Source organism: Aegilops tauschii, chromosome 1 (assembly GCF_002575655.3).
Source record: "Aegilops tauschii subsp. strangulata cultivar AL8/78 chromosome 1, Aet v6.0, whole genome shotgun sequence".
NCBI lineage: Eukaryota > Viridiplantae > Streptophyta > Magnoliopsida > Poales > Poaceae > Aegilops > Aegilops tauschii.
In genome coordinates this window covers 452,312,637-452,327,031 of record NC_053035.3, presented here as the reverse complement: position 1 = coordinate 452,327,031, position 14,395 = coordinate 452,312,637, and positions in this window count along the sequence as shown.

Below are 14,395 nucleotides of genomic sequence, written 5' to 3'. Positions count from 1 at the left end.
TATTTCCATTTTTTTAAGAGTCTCCTCATAGATGAGGTTTAATCCACTGCCGCCGTCCATGATCACTTTAGTAAGCCGGAAGCCGTCCACTATTGGACTAAGGACCAAGGCGGCTGGTGCTCAGGCTGTTCGGAATTTAGGTTCGTCACTGGCATTGAAGGTGATAGCCGTATTGCTCCATGGATTTATTGCTGCCACGTGGCAGACTTTGGCAAGGCTGCGGAGTGCTCGCTTACGCCTATTATTTGAGGCGAAGGTCTCGAAGACTGTCAATACTGTATTGTTGTTCTCCACGGGATAGTGCTCTGCGGTATTGTTAATGAGGAGATCCTCACCGCCCTTGGCCACCTGCCGGAGTACCCAACATGCCCTAAGGCTGTGTGTTGGTATGGTATCCGTTGTACTGTGAATTTTGCATGGCCCATTAAGCCATCCCTCCAATACGGTTCCACGCCCTGTAGTGGGCTTTTGCTTCTTTGTAATTGGGTCGGGCGACTTACGAGAGTGCACCCTTTTAGTTCGGACTGGGGGTTTTGTCAGAGCCGGAGCATCCCAAAATTTTTTTTGGGTTTTCCAGGCGCTTTCCATCGCACAGTACTTCCGTACTATGGCCGCCAAGTTAGCGAAGTGTGCTATGTCACGGCGACTTATGGCGTTGAGGATTCCCTTGTCCGTGCAATTATTGCAAAAGAATGAAATTGCGTCTTCCTCGCGACAGTCCTTGACCTTGTTCATTACAAGGAGGAATCTGGCCCAATAGTGGTGTACTGTCTCCTGGGGCTCTTGTCTAATGTGGGAAAGATCGTTTGTATCTGGGTGGGTGGGTGGATTTAAGTCCGAACCTTGACCCGATCTGAGACCGAGGGGCGGAGGAGTTTCCGATCTTGGAAGTTCGGGCTCCGGGATGTTGCCCGATAGGTCTGGCCCGCTGCCTGATTCTAGGTTCAGGGTTTGGGCGATGTCCTCCCGTAGACGGGTATCCGGCTCAGAGAGCTCGGGAATCCGGACATAGTTTGTCCTCAAGATAGAGGAAGAATCGCCGCATTGCTCCTCCACCACCGCTATCTGGTGGGTGACCGGCGGGGAGTTAATCTCCCTTTGGTCGGGTTTAAGCCCGATCTGATCATAGTCCGTAGCGACTCCCAAAGCGGCGATGTGATCCAAGAGCTCGTTCAAAGAAGAGAGCTCTATTGGATCCAACTTTCTCGGCAAGTCCCGAGCTGACGTGGAGGCTGTTTTCGATGACCCGAGAAGTCGTCGGCGACGCAGTGGCCGAACAGGCGGTCATGACGAAACCGCCTAGTCGGAGAGTTTGGCCTACAGCCAGGGCTCCCCTAGAAGTGATGTTGTCCTTGACAACGAGGCGAGCCATCCAGCCTTATGATGACGGCACAGTGGAACTCTCAATGAAAGCACCAATGTCGGTGTCAAAACCGGCGGATCTCGGGTAGGGGGTCCCGAACTGTGCGTCTAAGGCGGATGGTAACGGGAGGCGGGGGACACGATGTTTACCCAGGTTCGGGCCCTCTCGATGGAGGTAATACCCTACTTCCTGCTTGATTGATCTTGATGATATGAGTATTACAAGAGTTGATCTACCATGAGATCGTAGAGGCTAAACCCTAGAAGCTAGCCTATGGTATGATTGTTCTTGTCCTACAGACTAAACCCTCCGGTTTATATAGACACCGGAGGGGGCTAGGGTTACACAGAGTCGGTTACAAGGGAGGATATCTACATATCCGTATTGCCAAGCTTGCCTTCCACGCTAAGGAAAGTCCCATCCGGACACGGGACGAAGTCTCCAATCTTGTATCTTCATAGTCCAACAGTCCGGCCAAAGGATATAGTCCGGCTGTCCGAGGACCCCCTAATCCAGGACTCCCTCAACAGGGTTAACATTAGAAGTTTTGTAGAGGTCTCACCCTCGGCACTCGATAGTAACCCAGTAGTGTCGAGCAACTAAGGGGAAAGTGATGTGCGGTGTCGGGGCCTGATCTTCGATCCCATTGATCGGGTCTTCAATGATGAAGCAGGGGCAACAAGGACAAGGTGGGGGTCACTGATGGATCACTAACCAACCTATACTAAGCAGTTTAGGATAAGCAGGTAGGTAACAATAAGCAAGTTACAAAAGCAGGCTATGCATCAGAATAGGAGCAATCAATTACAGTAGCAAAATCTAATGCAAGCATGAGAGAATGGAATGGGCGATATCGGGATGGTCAAAGGGGGGCTTGCCTGGTTGCTCTGGCAAGGAGGGGTCGTCGTCGACATAGTCGATCATAGGGGCAGCATCGGTCTCGGGGTCTACCGGAGAGAAGAGGGGGAAGAAACAATAAATATAAACCAAACATAGCATCACAAAGCATAACATGGCAATATGATGTGCCGGGTGTGAACTAACGCAATGCTAGACGTTGCAGACGCAGAGGGAAACATCCGGAGGGGTTTTCCCGACGTCTGGCGTTTTTCGGACAGATGAAAAGAGAGGGGACGGTTCCATGTTCAACATGCTAGGGGCATGTGACAAAGGAACGGACCACGTATTCGAATTCGTTGGATTTTTCTGAGCAACTTTCATGTAGAAAACATTTTCATCTGAGCTACGGTTTATTATCTACGATTTTCTAAAGATTTAAACATTTTCTGGTATTATTTAAATTAACAGAAATAACAGAGAAGGGATATGACGTCAGCATGACATGGAGATGACGTTAGCAGTCAACAGCCGCACTGACCATGTCAAACCTGGCCAGTGGGCCCACATGTCAGCATCTGTTAGTTAACAGAGTCTATATTAAACTAATCTAAGGTTAAATAGCTACTAGGCCCCACATGTCAGTCTCTAAATAGAAACTAATTAGGTTTTAATTAATAAAACATTTGTTAAACTAATTATGCGGTGGGGCCCGCATGTCAGCATCACTGGGTTGCCCAGTCAGCACGTTGACTGGGTCAACCCAGTCAACGGGGCCCGTGGGGCCCGACGTCAGTGACCCGGAGGTGGGCCTGGCCGTGCCACGTCGGTGTCGGCGCCGGAGAGAGCTCCGGCGACCAAATCCGCGGCGGAGCATCGCCGGACTTCGCCGGAAAAACGCTACGGGGCACGGGGAGAGGTGCGGCTAGGCGCATTCGACGCGGCTCGACGTCGCGCGCGTGACGGCGCTACCGGTTGGACTCGGGGATGGCCGGAACGTCGACGGCGGCGAGAGTGGCGGGACCCGAAGCATGGCGAGCTCGCTCGAGACGAATGCGGCGGCAAAAAGGACGGCACACAACTCCTACGAGGACTACTCGAAGCCACGAACGCGTTGGTGAGCTCGGCGGACTGGGACGGGCCCTAGAGCGAAGGCCGCGAGCTCGACAGCGGAGCCAGGGCGCGGCAATGGCAGCGCGTCGTGCACAGCTTGCTATGGTGCGGAAATGGAGCAAGGACTGGGAGAGGAAGGGGTGGAGCTTACCGAGCGACACGCCGATGGCCCTTGGCAGTTTAGGAGCGCAGGGGAAGGCCGAATGGACGACGGCGGCGTCCGGTGACCCGGGGAGGAAGAAGAAGGGGATCCGGCGTTGCGGGCCAGCTCCAGCGAGCAGCGCCGGGCGATGAGGCAGAGACCGACGGAGTCCTCGGGCACCTTGGAAGGGCAGAACGACGCCGGTGGCCGCAGCTGCGACGGCGAGCGGCGACGGATGCGCTCGGTGGAGAGGGAGAGAGCTCGAGGGGGAATCTTGTGGGGAGAGGGAGAGGCGGAGAGGACAAGGGGGGAGTGGGAGAAGGGCCCAAGGCGCCAGGGGCGTGGAGGCCTTATCCTCCCCTCGACTCCGGCGAGGGGGTCCGGTGGCGACCGCGCCCTGTAGCGGCGCGCGATCGAGGAACAGGAAGGGGGCGCGGTGCGGGGAGCTGGGCCGGCTTGCTGTGGTGGGCCGAGGCCCATGGGAAGGCCAAGGGCTCACCCGCCCCTTTCCATTTTCTTTTTCTTTTTCTCTTTTTTTTGGCAGCTTTTTCATTTTCTTTTTAGCGATTAATGACTTTGCAAAAATATGCCACTGGCCAAAATAATTTTAAACAATTATTGGGCACTGCCACAAAACGTTTTGGGGCCATCAGGAGTTGTCCAAACATTTTAGAAAATGAAAAGGACATCTTAAATACTGTTGGACCAGATAATAAATTCCGAGGGGCAATTTGGGAATTCCAAAAATGTTGGCTTCAACATGACAAATATCTAGGGATTATTTGCCATAGGCTGAACTATTTTATTTGCATGAAAGAAGAAGCAAATATTTGACATGCAATTTGAATTTGAAGCAGATTTTGGACAAGTGGCATTTTGGCATGATGATCATGATGACATGACCTTCATTAGGGGGAGATTACTGTAGTGTGATGCTGTGGATGTTACAAATCTCCTCCACTACAAGAAATCTCGTCCCGATATTTGAGTGGGGAAGTAAAGAGTAACTTCGGGAGAACTGACCCTTATAGGGTTAATTATCTGGTGAACAACGGGAATGTGGCAGAAGTATCTCTCGAGTTGAAACTTAAGAAAACATCGAGAGCAAAATATGAAGGTACAATAGGAAGTTTCAAGCGAGTGGACAAACGATTGATACCTGAACAGAGTGTGAGAAAGGGGTTCAGAGCATCGGGTATAGATCATCTCTCGAAAGGTGGCTCGTGACATGATACGAAGCCAAATGCAAGAATATTTCGGAACCAAAGATATACAGGAGAGTCAGGTTCCGATCCTGTGGAACTGTGGGTTATGGGCCCACCATGTGGGTTAAAAGTAGAAAGGGGGCCGATAGCAAGGCATGTTAGATGATAGACTGTCAGTTATGTTGCCAACAACGTTGGTACCAAGGGCGAGGGACGAAGAGAACTATTTTCCTGCTCGTTGAACGAGGCAGACCAATAGTCAAAGTTCTCGTCCATCGGTGGTTACCGGAATGTCAACGGCAATAATAACAAGGTCTTACTGACAAATTGTACACCGAGGTGTTTACATAAGCAGGGAACTATTACTGCTTAGATCTCATAAACCACAAGAAAGGTTAAACAAAACAATGCAAAAGAAAAGGTGATCATTAGATTAATCAAAACATTGGAAAGGATAATGTGTTTAAACACAAGTATTAGAAGCATATCCTCCACAAGAACAAGCGGAGCAGGATATGCAAGATAGGACAGCATGAAGTTAACCATTGTAGTAAAGGGGCGAGGAAATTCATGATGTTACCCATACAATGGTGTGAGGGTAATTGAACGAGAAACATTTTGTAATATGCTTCCGATGTTCTTGTTGATATTCGGAATACCACAGTCATGCTTCGATGCGGCAATGATATGGTGTCAAGTAAAGATTGGATTCGAAGATCTCAAGAGATACTGAGAAACAATTACAAGATATCTCAGAACGTAAGGAATAACCAAGCACAACCAGGTCTGTGTTGGCAGAAAGTCAAGATGTCATCGATGATATCACAAATCATCGAGGGGCAGGGATGGTATTTCTAGCCATGAATTCAATTGACATCTCTAAAGAAGCCAAAGTGTTGACGGTGATCACGACAAATTTTGTCGAGAGACTCTATGAAGGTGCCATTGAGTAGAAAAGGAAGGATGAAGTGAAAGGCTATGATAACCACGGATTCGACACAAGCTCGAAGTCAAGCTTGTTGTTCGAGGTGAAATGATAAGATGGGGAAGATCGACGTAAGCTTAGCTCATCGTCAGAAGTTGCTCCAGGCATAAGGACCAGGTAGCACAGTTAAAAATTGACATGATAAAAAAATAGCCGATCAGGCTAGGAATGAAGTGATGGGGTATAAAACTTCCCAGTATCAAGTACTAGGTGTAATGCCGAAAGGTAAATCCGAGTAGAGGTTGGACGGGGGAAATGATTTTCAGAGTATAAGTATGTTAACTTATCCGGTAAATGGAATCAAGGAGGAAATATGGTCGGAGCCACGATTGCAAAGGATCAATTCATAGATACAAGATGAGCTTGTACCAAAGAAATAATTATTTTTACGAGCAGCTTCCATGATAAGTTCTACATCGGGTCCATGGGCATGAACACAAAGGTTCAAGGTCGACTCCCACTTCTTCAATGCATAACCTTTCATTCACTCCTCGTTTTCGAAGAAATTGTAGTGCAGAAGATTTATCTGGCGAAGTACCAGAAGAGTAGATTCGTGAGAACTCTTGGGTTCACACGGATTATGGAAGGCATAAGTTCAACCCATCGGGGCATTTTTACGAATCTATAGAACCATCAACCAAGCAAAAGATACGAGTTCGAAAGCAGAGTATCGAAGTGAAAGCAGAAGATACAATTTACCGAAGGTATTATGTATCAGGGAAAAACTCACAAGATTTGGATGTGAAGGACACTGTCGGATGACAACCCAGCAATGGATCTGGCAATTCACAACAGAGTTGATGTGAGTATCGGTAATCAATCAGATGAACAAGGGGATGCAATGACATCGGCTTATAGAAACGTCTGAATGATTCGATGCTTGGGTACAGAGGAATTATGATTTCAAGACGGAGAATCAGAAGCAGAGCCTCTGATCAAAAGATGAGTAAGTTGAATAGACTTAGAGTTGCACCCGATCAAATCTGGATTGGGCAAGAACTAGCTCATATCTGGAATGATGTCTGAGCCGGAAAGAAAATTTCCAAGGATTAATTGATGATTGCGAGTATTCGCACACACGCTGAACCCATAGGAACAGAAAGACAATCACAAAGAATTTTAAAGAATATTGCTAGACATATGGAATTAATCCCAATGCAAGAAGGCAAGGAGAATCAAGAGCAATAGGTTGCAGAGGATTTTTGAAAGATCAGATAGCATTTTCAGGTATTTTGGAAAGCATATGAACAACTGGGGATGAAAGAACCCCGGTAAAGTGAATTATCCGCAGTTCGAAAAGAAGCTGCAAAGGAGAAGGCACAAAGGATTCTCAGAACAACGGAGAGTACTAGTGGTATCTTGTAATAACAGGAGCAACTAGGGATGAAGGTACAAGCGGCAAGGGTGTTATACAGGGGGATTATCGGTGGTCAGGAACTGCAAGGCAGTTGGCACAGGGTCTCGAGAAATATCGAGGAGTATCTGCAGAACCTTCTGGCAAAGCAAGCGATCATCGGTAATGTTGAGGCTCTCCGGGAGGAAGTGGGTACGAGAACCTAATGTCAGAGTTAGTAAAATGTTTAACCCGAATAGTCGAGAGATCAGAGTCCCAGAGTATAGACGAGGAATAAAAGATCCTAATACCACCCAATGGCGACGTGGGCCCGTAAGACACACAGCCATGTTAGTAAAAGTTTGTGTAGTGACTAGACTCGACTTCGGCCAAGGAGTTCGATAGGGGGCTACCTACAGGCAGTCGGCTCTGATACCAACTTGTGACGCCCTCGCTTCAATTGTACACTAATCATACACGCAAATGTGTACGATCAAGATCAAGGACTCAGGGGAAGATATCACAACACAACTCTAGACACAAATAAAATAATATAAGCTTTATATTACAAGCCATGGGCCTCGAGGGCTCGAATACATAAGCTCGAAAACACAAGAGTCAGCACAAGCAACAATATCTGAGTACAGACATAAGTTAGACAAGATTGCCTTAAGAAGGCTAGCAAAAAAGCAACATCGATCGAAAAGGCAAGGCCTCCTACCTAGGAGCCTCCTAACTACTCCTGGTCGGCGGCGGCCTCCACGTAGTAGTAGGCACCCTCAGTGTAGTAGCAGTCGTCGTCGAAGATGGCGTGTGGCTCCTGGGCTCCGACATCTGGTTGCATCAACCGAAAAGAAGAAGGGGAAAAAGGGGGAGCAAAGCAACCGTGAGTACTCATCCAAAGTACTCGCAAGCAAGGATCTACACTACATATGCATCGGTGTCAATGAAATGGGTAGTATATGTGGACTGAATTGCAGAATGCCAGAAGAGAAGGGGTAAGCCTAGCCTATCGAAGACTAGCATCTTCAAGTAGCTCCAAGCATCTTGCAGCATCAGAAGAGATAAGAGTAGCATAAAGTAAAGTAGTAGTAGTGTTATCAACCTCGGCCTGAGATCCTTTCTCGACTCCCTGCGAGAAAGCAATCCCAGAGCCATACTATCCAGTTATCACCTCAAGTATCCAGTTCTAGTTGTATCGGTTGGGATACAACTCCAATTGTCCGTTACCGTAGGACAGGCTATCGAAAGATGTTTTCTTCCCTGCAGGGGTGCACCAACTTACCCACCACGCTCAATTAACTACAGCCGGACACACTTTCCTGGGTCATGCCCGGCCTCGGCCAAACAATACGCCGCAACCCGACCTAGGCTTAATAGAGAGGTCAGCACGCCGGACTAAACCTATGCCCCCAGGGGTCATAGGCCATCGCCCCGGGAACTCCTGCACGTTGCGTGGGCGGCCGGTGAGCTGACCTAGCTACCTCCTTAAAAAAGGCAGGAGCTACCAGTCCAACCCGGCGCGCGCCGCTCAGTCGCTGACGTCTATTAAGCTTCGGCTAATGCATACGACGCAGAACGCCCATACTATGCCCACGTGATGGTTAGTGCTATCAGGCCAGAGGCCCCTCGGATCAAATATCCAAATCGTAGTGGATTAGGAGCACACGGTAACAAGCAGAGACTCACGAAAGATGTGACCCCGTTGCCCCGTCTCGAGGACGTGCGGCAAGGGCTAGGAATGCCCGGCCACGCCTCGTAATTATCTCGCGGGCACCCTCCAGGTCAACCCGTCTCCACATCACTTACGGGTACCCCTCAGGGTCGACCCGCCTTTCCAAGTAACAGTGGTAAAGTCCAAGTATCCGTGTGTCCAAACATCAAGGGGAAAACCCGAGGAATCACCCCCAGTGAATTCCACTCGATGTAATCATCAAGGTGAATGTAAGAGGAACCACCCCCGAGGTTCACACTTGAGGGGTTGCACGACAGAGTCGTATCGGAAGTGGTTAAGGCGGAATCACCCTCGATGACCACGGCCGAATAGCTACACTACAGGGTTAACATCAGAAGTGCTGTAGAGGTCTCACCCTCGGCACTCGATAGTAACCCAGTAGTGTCGAGCAACTAAGGGGAAAGTGATGTGCGGTGCCGGGGCCTGGTCTTCGATCTCGTTGATCGGGTCTTCAATGATGAAGCAGGGGCAACAAGGACAAGGTGGGGGTCACTGATGGATCACTAACCAACCTATACTAAGCAGTTTAGGATAAGCAGGTAGGTAACAATAAGCAGGTTACAAAAGCAGGCTATGCATCAGAATAGGAGCAATCAATTACAGTAGCAAAATCTAATGCAAGCATGAGAGAATGGAATGGGCGATATCGGGATGTTCAAAGGGGGGCTTGCCTGGTTGCTCTGGCAAGGAGTCGTCGTCGTCGACGTAGTCGATCACATGGGCATCATCGGTCTCGGGGTCTACCGGAGAGAAGAGGGGGAAGAAACAATAAATATAAAGCAAACATAGCATCACAAAGCATAACATGGAAATATGATGTGTCGGGTGTGAACTAACGCAATGCTAGACGTTGCAGACGGAGAGGGAAACATCCGGAGGGGTTTTCCCGACGTCTGGCGTTTTCCGGACAGATGAAAAGAGAGGGGACGGTTCCATGTTCAGCATGCTATGGGCATGTGATAGAGGAACGGACCACGTATTCGGATTCGTTGGATTTTTCTGAGCAACTTTCATGTAGAAAACATTTTCATCTGAGCTACGGTTTATTATCTACGATTTTCTAAAGATTTAAACATTTTCTGGTATTATTTAAATTAACAGAAATAACAGAAAAGGGATATGACGTCAGCATGACATGGAGATGGCGTTAGCAGTCAACAACCGCACTGACCAGGTCAAACCTGGCCAGTGGGCCCACATGTCAGCATCTGTTAGTTAACAGAGTCTATATTAAACTAATCTAAGGTTAAATAGCTACTAGGCCCCACATGCCAGTCTCTAAATAGAAACTAATTAGGTTTTAATTAATAAAACGTTTATTAAACTAATTATGCGGTGGGGCCCGCATGTCAGCATCACTGGGTTGCCCAGTCAGCACGTTGACTTGGTCAACCCAGTCAACGGGGCCCGTGGGGCCCGACGTCAGTGACCTGGAGGTGGGCCTGGCCGTGCCACATCGGTGTCGGCACCGGAGAGAGCTCCGGCAACCAAATCCGCGGCGGGGCATCGCCGGACTTTGCCGGAAAAACGCTACGGGGCACGGGGAGAGGTGCGGCTAGGCGCGTTCGACGCGGCTCGACGTCGCGCGCGTGACGGCGGTACCGGTTGGACTCAGGGATGGCCGGAACATCGCCGACGGCGAGAGTGGCGGGACCCGAAGCATGGCGAGCTCGCGCGAGACGAATGCGGCGGCAAAAAGGACGGCACACAACTCCTACGAGGACTACTCGAAGCCACGAACGCGTTGGTGAGCTCGGCAGACTGGGACGGGCCCTACAGCGAAGGCCGCGAGCTCGACAGCGGAGCCAGGGCGCGGCAACGGCGGCGCGGCGCGCACAGCTTGCTACGGCGCGGAAATGGAGCAAGGACTGGGAGAGGAAGGGGTGGAGCTCACCGAGCGGCACGCCGATGGCCCTAGGCAGTTTAGGAGCGCAGTGGAAGGCCGAATCGACGAAGGCGGCGTCCGGTGACCCGGGTAGGAAGAAGAAGGGGATCCGGCGTTGCGGGGCTTGCCAGCTCCAGCGAGCAGCGCCGGGCGATGAGGCAGAGGCCGACGGAGTCCTCGGGCACCTTGGAAGGGCAGAACGACGCCGGTGGCCGCGGCTGCGACGGCGAGCGGCGACGGATGCGCTCGGTGGAGAGGGAGAGATCTCGAGGGGGAATCTGGTGGGGAGAGGGAGAGGCGGAGAGGACAAGGGGGGAGTGGGAGAAGGGCCCGAGGCGCCAGGGGCGTGGAGGCCTTATCCTCCCCTCGACTCCGGCGAGGGGGTCCGATGGCGACCGCGCCCTGTAGCGGCGCGTGACCGAGGAACAGGAAGGGGGCGCGGTGCGGGGAGCTGGGCCGGCTTGCTGTGGTGGGCCGAGGCCCATGGGAAGGCCAGGGGCTCTCCCGCCCCTTCCCCTTTTCCTTTTCTTTTTCTCTCTTTTGGCAGCTTTTGCCTTTTCTTTTTAGCCATTAATGACTTTGCAAAAATATGCCACTGGCCAAAATAATTTTAAACAATTATTGGGCACTGCCACAAAACATTTTGGGGCCATCAAGAATTGTCCAAACATTTTAGAAAATGAAAAGGACATCTTAAATACTGCTGGACCAGATAATAAATTCCGAGGGGCAATTTGGGAATTTCAAAAATGTTGGCTTCAACATGACAAATATCTAGGGATTATTTGCCATAGGATGAACTATTTTATTTGCATGAAAGAAGAAGCAAATATTTGACATGCAATTTGAATTTGAATTTGAAGCAGATTTTGGACAAGTGGCTCATACGTCTCCAACGTATCTATAATTTTTGATTGTTCCATGCTATATTATATTCTGTTTTGGATGTTTATTGGGCTTTATTATACACTTTTATATTATTTTTGGGACTAACCTATTAACCGGAGGCCCAGCCCAAATTGCTGTTTTTTTTTGCCCGTTTCAGTGTTTCGCAGAAAAAATATCAAACAGAGTCCAAGTGGAATGAAACCTTCGGGAACGTGATTTTCGGAACGAACGTGATCCAGAGGACTTGGAGTCTACGCAAAGCAATGATCGAGGAAGGCACGAGGTAGGGGGCGCGCCTACCCCCCCCCCCCCAGGGCGCGCCCTCCACCCTCGTGGGCCCCTCGTTGCTCCACCGACGTACTTCTTCCTCCTATATATACCCACGTACCCGGAAAACATCAAAGACGGAGCCAAAACCCTATTTCTACTGCCGCAACTTTCTGTACCCGTGAGATCCCATCTTGGGGCCTTTTCCGGCGCTCCGCCGGAGGGGGCATTGATCACGGAGGGCCTCTACATCATCTCCAAGGCCTCTCCGATGAAGTGTGGGTAGTTTACCTCAGACCTTCGGGTCCATAGTTATTAGCTAGATGGCTTCTTCTCGCTTTTTGGATCTCAATACAATGTTCTCCCCCTCTCTTGTGGAGATCTATTCGATGTAATCTTCTTTTGCGGTGTGTTTGTCGAGATCCGATGAATTGTGGGTTTATGATCAAGATTATCTATGAACAATATTTGAATCTCCTCTGAATTCTTTTATGTATGATTGGTTATCTTTGCAAGTCTCTTCGAATTATCAGTTTGGTTTGGCCTACTAGATTGATATTTCTTGCAATAGGAGAAGTGCTTAGCTTTGGGTTCAATCTTGCGGTGTCCTTTCCCAGTGACAGTAGGGGCAGCAAGGCACGTATTGTATTGTTGCCATCGAGGATAAAAAGATGGGGTTTATATCATATTGCATGAGTTTATCCCTCTACATCATGTCATCTTTCTTAATGTGTTACTCTGTTCTTCATGAACTTAATACTCTAGGTGCATGCTGGATAGCGGTCGATGTTTGGAGTAATAGTAGTAGATGCAGGCAGGAGTCAGTCTACTTGTCGCGTACGTGATGCCTATATACATGATCATACCTAGATATTCTCATAACTATGCTCAGTTCTATCAATTGCTCGACAGTAATTTGTTTACCCATCGCAATACTTATGCTATCTCGAGAGAAGCCACTAGTGAAACCTATGGCCCCGGGGTCTATTTTCCATCATATTAATCTTCCAACACTTTGCTATTTCTATTTCCGTTTATTTTACTTTACATCTTTATCATAAAAATATCAAAAATATTATCCTATCATCTCTATCAGATCTCACTCTCGTAAGTGACCGTGAAGGGATTGACAACCCCTTTATCGCGTTGGTTGTGAGGTTCTTGTTTGTTTGTGTAGGTGCGTGGGACTCGCGCGTGGACTCCTACCAGATTGATACCTTGGTTCTCAAAACTGAGGGAAATACTTACGCTACTTTGCTGCATCACCCTTTCCTCTTCAAGGGAAAACCAACGCAGTGCTCAAGAGGTAGCAGTGGCATTTTGGCATGATGATCATGATGACATGACCTTCATTAGGGGGAGATTACTTTAGTGTGATGCTGGGGATGTTACAGATACTACTAAAGTTTAGTCCCACATTGCTAGTTTAGTGGGAGTTGGACCTCCTTATAAGGGAGGTTCTTTCCCCAATTGTATAAGCATGAGAACAAGAGGGACATTCACGCGCGCTCCTCCTCCGCCGCCCGCCTCGCCACGCCACGCCTCGTCAAGACTTGCCGCAGGTTGCGGGAATGAGCCGTGTTTCATCTCCCTCGTTTCCTTTAGCTCCCGGTGCAGCCTCTCGCCTCCTTCTCTTGCGCCTATAAAAGGGAGGTCGCTCCTCTCAGAGAGACGCACCAGAACTTCTTCTTCTTCTCGCCACCGGTTCCAATCTCTGAGTTGCTGCTGTCTTCCTCATCCCGGCTTGCGGCGTGCACCGCGAGTTGGGACAGTAGGCCTCCGAAACCGCACCTTTTGAGTCCTGTACGGGAGAAGGGTGATAAGGTTTTTGGGGAGCGCTTCGCGCGACTACTGGCTTCTTCGTCACGGACGCCCCGGACTCCGACGACTACTTCCCCGACGACGACTTCTTCCCCGACGTCGACAGCCTCCTCGACGGCATGGCTGGCTAGGACACCTACCCCAAGTCAAGCGCTTCTGTTGCTACTGTCCCGTACGCGTTCTTCCTCTTTCTATTAGAGGCCCTGTTACAGTTCCTTGTTCTAGTCTCTGCCCTACATATGTTAGGTTCTACTTTATATATGCAACTTCATCTAGTGTCTGTTCTAGATGTGTTTAGTTCAAGTTCATATATGCAGATGCTATTTACCTTCTCTCTGTCAGATTGCATGACTTGCTTTATCTCTGCTATATTAGTCATGCTTTATTTAGTATTTCCGTTAATAAAATCATTCGGTAAATTGCTCATATTTCCAACAGGCCTTGCTACCTTTTTCTGGATTGATACTTGGATCACTCAGAAAAACACTAGCCACTGTATACCCACACCTCTACTCTCTCTCTACAAAACCTACCATTTTAGTGTCTCGGGTAATGCATGATGGGTTACTAGCTAACATGCAGAATCACCTTACTAATGTTGCTTCAAACAAGCTAGTGAATGTGTTGTCTTTGTTGCAGAATTTCGCCCCAAATGTTGTTTATGATGACAGGTTCCTCCGGTATGACACACCTTTCTCCTCTAGGCAGGCCTATTCCATCATCACCGACGAGGACGACGCCGATCCTTTTGCCGAGCTTATCTGGCCCTCCAAGGTTCCGATCAAGGTCAAGATTTTTGGTTGGCTCCTCTCCAAGGATTG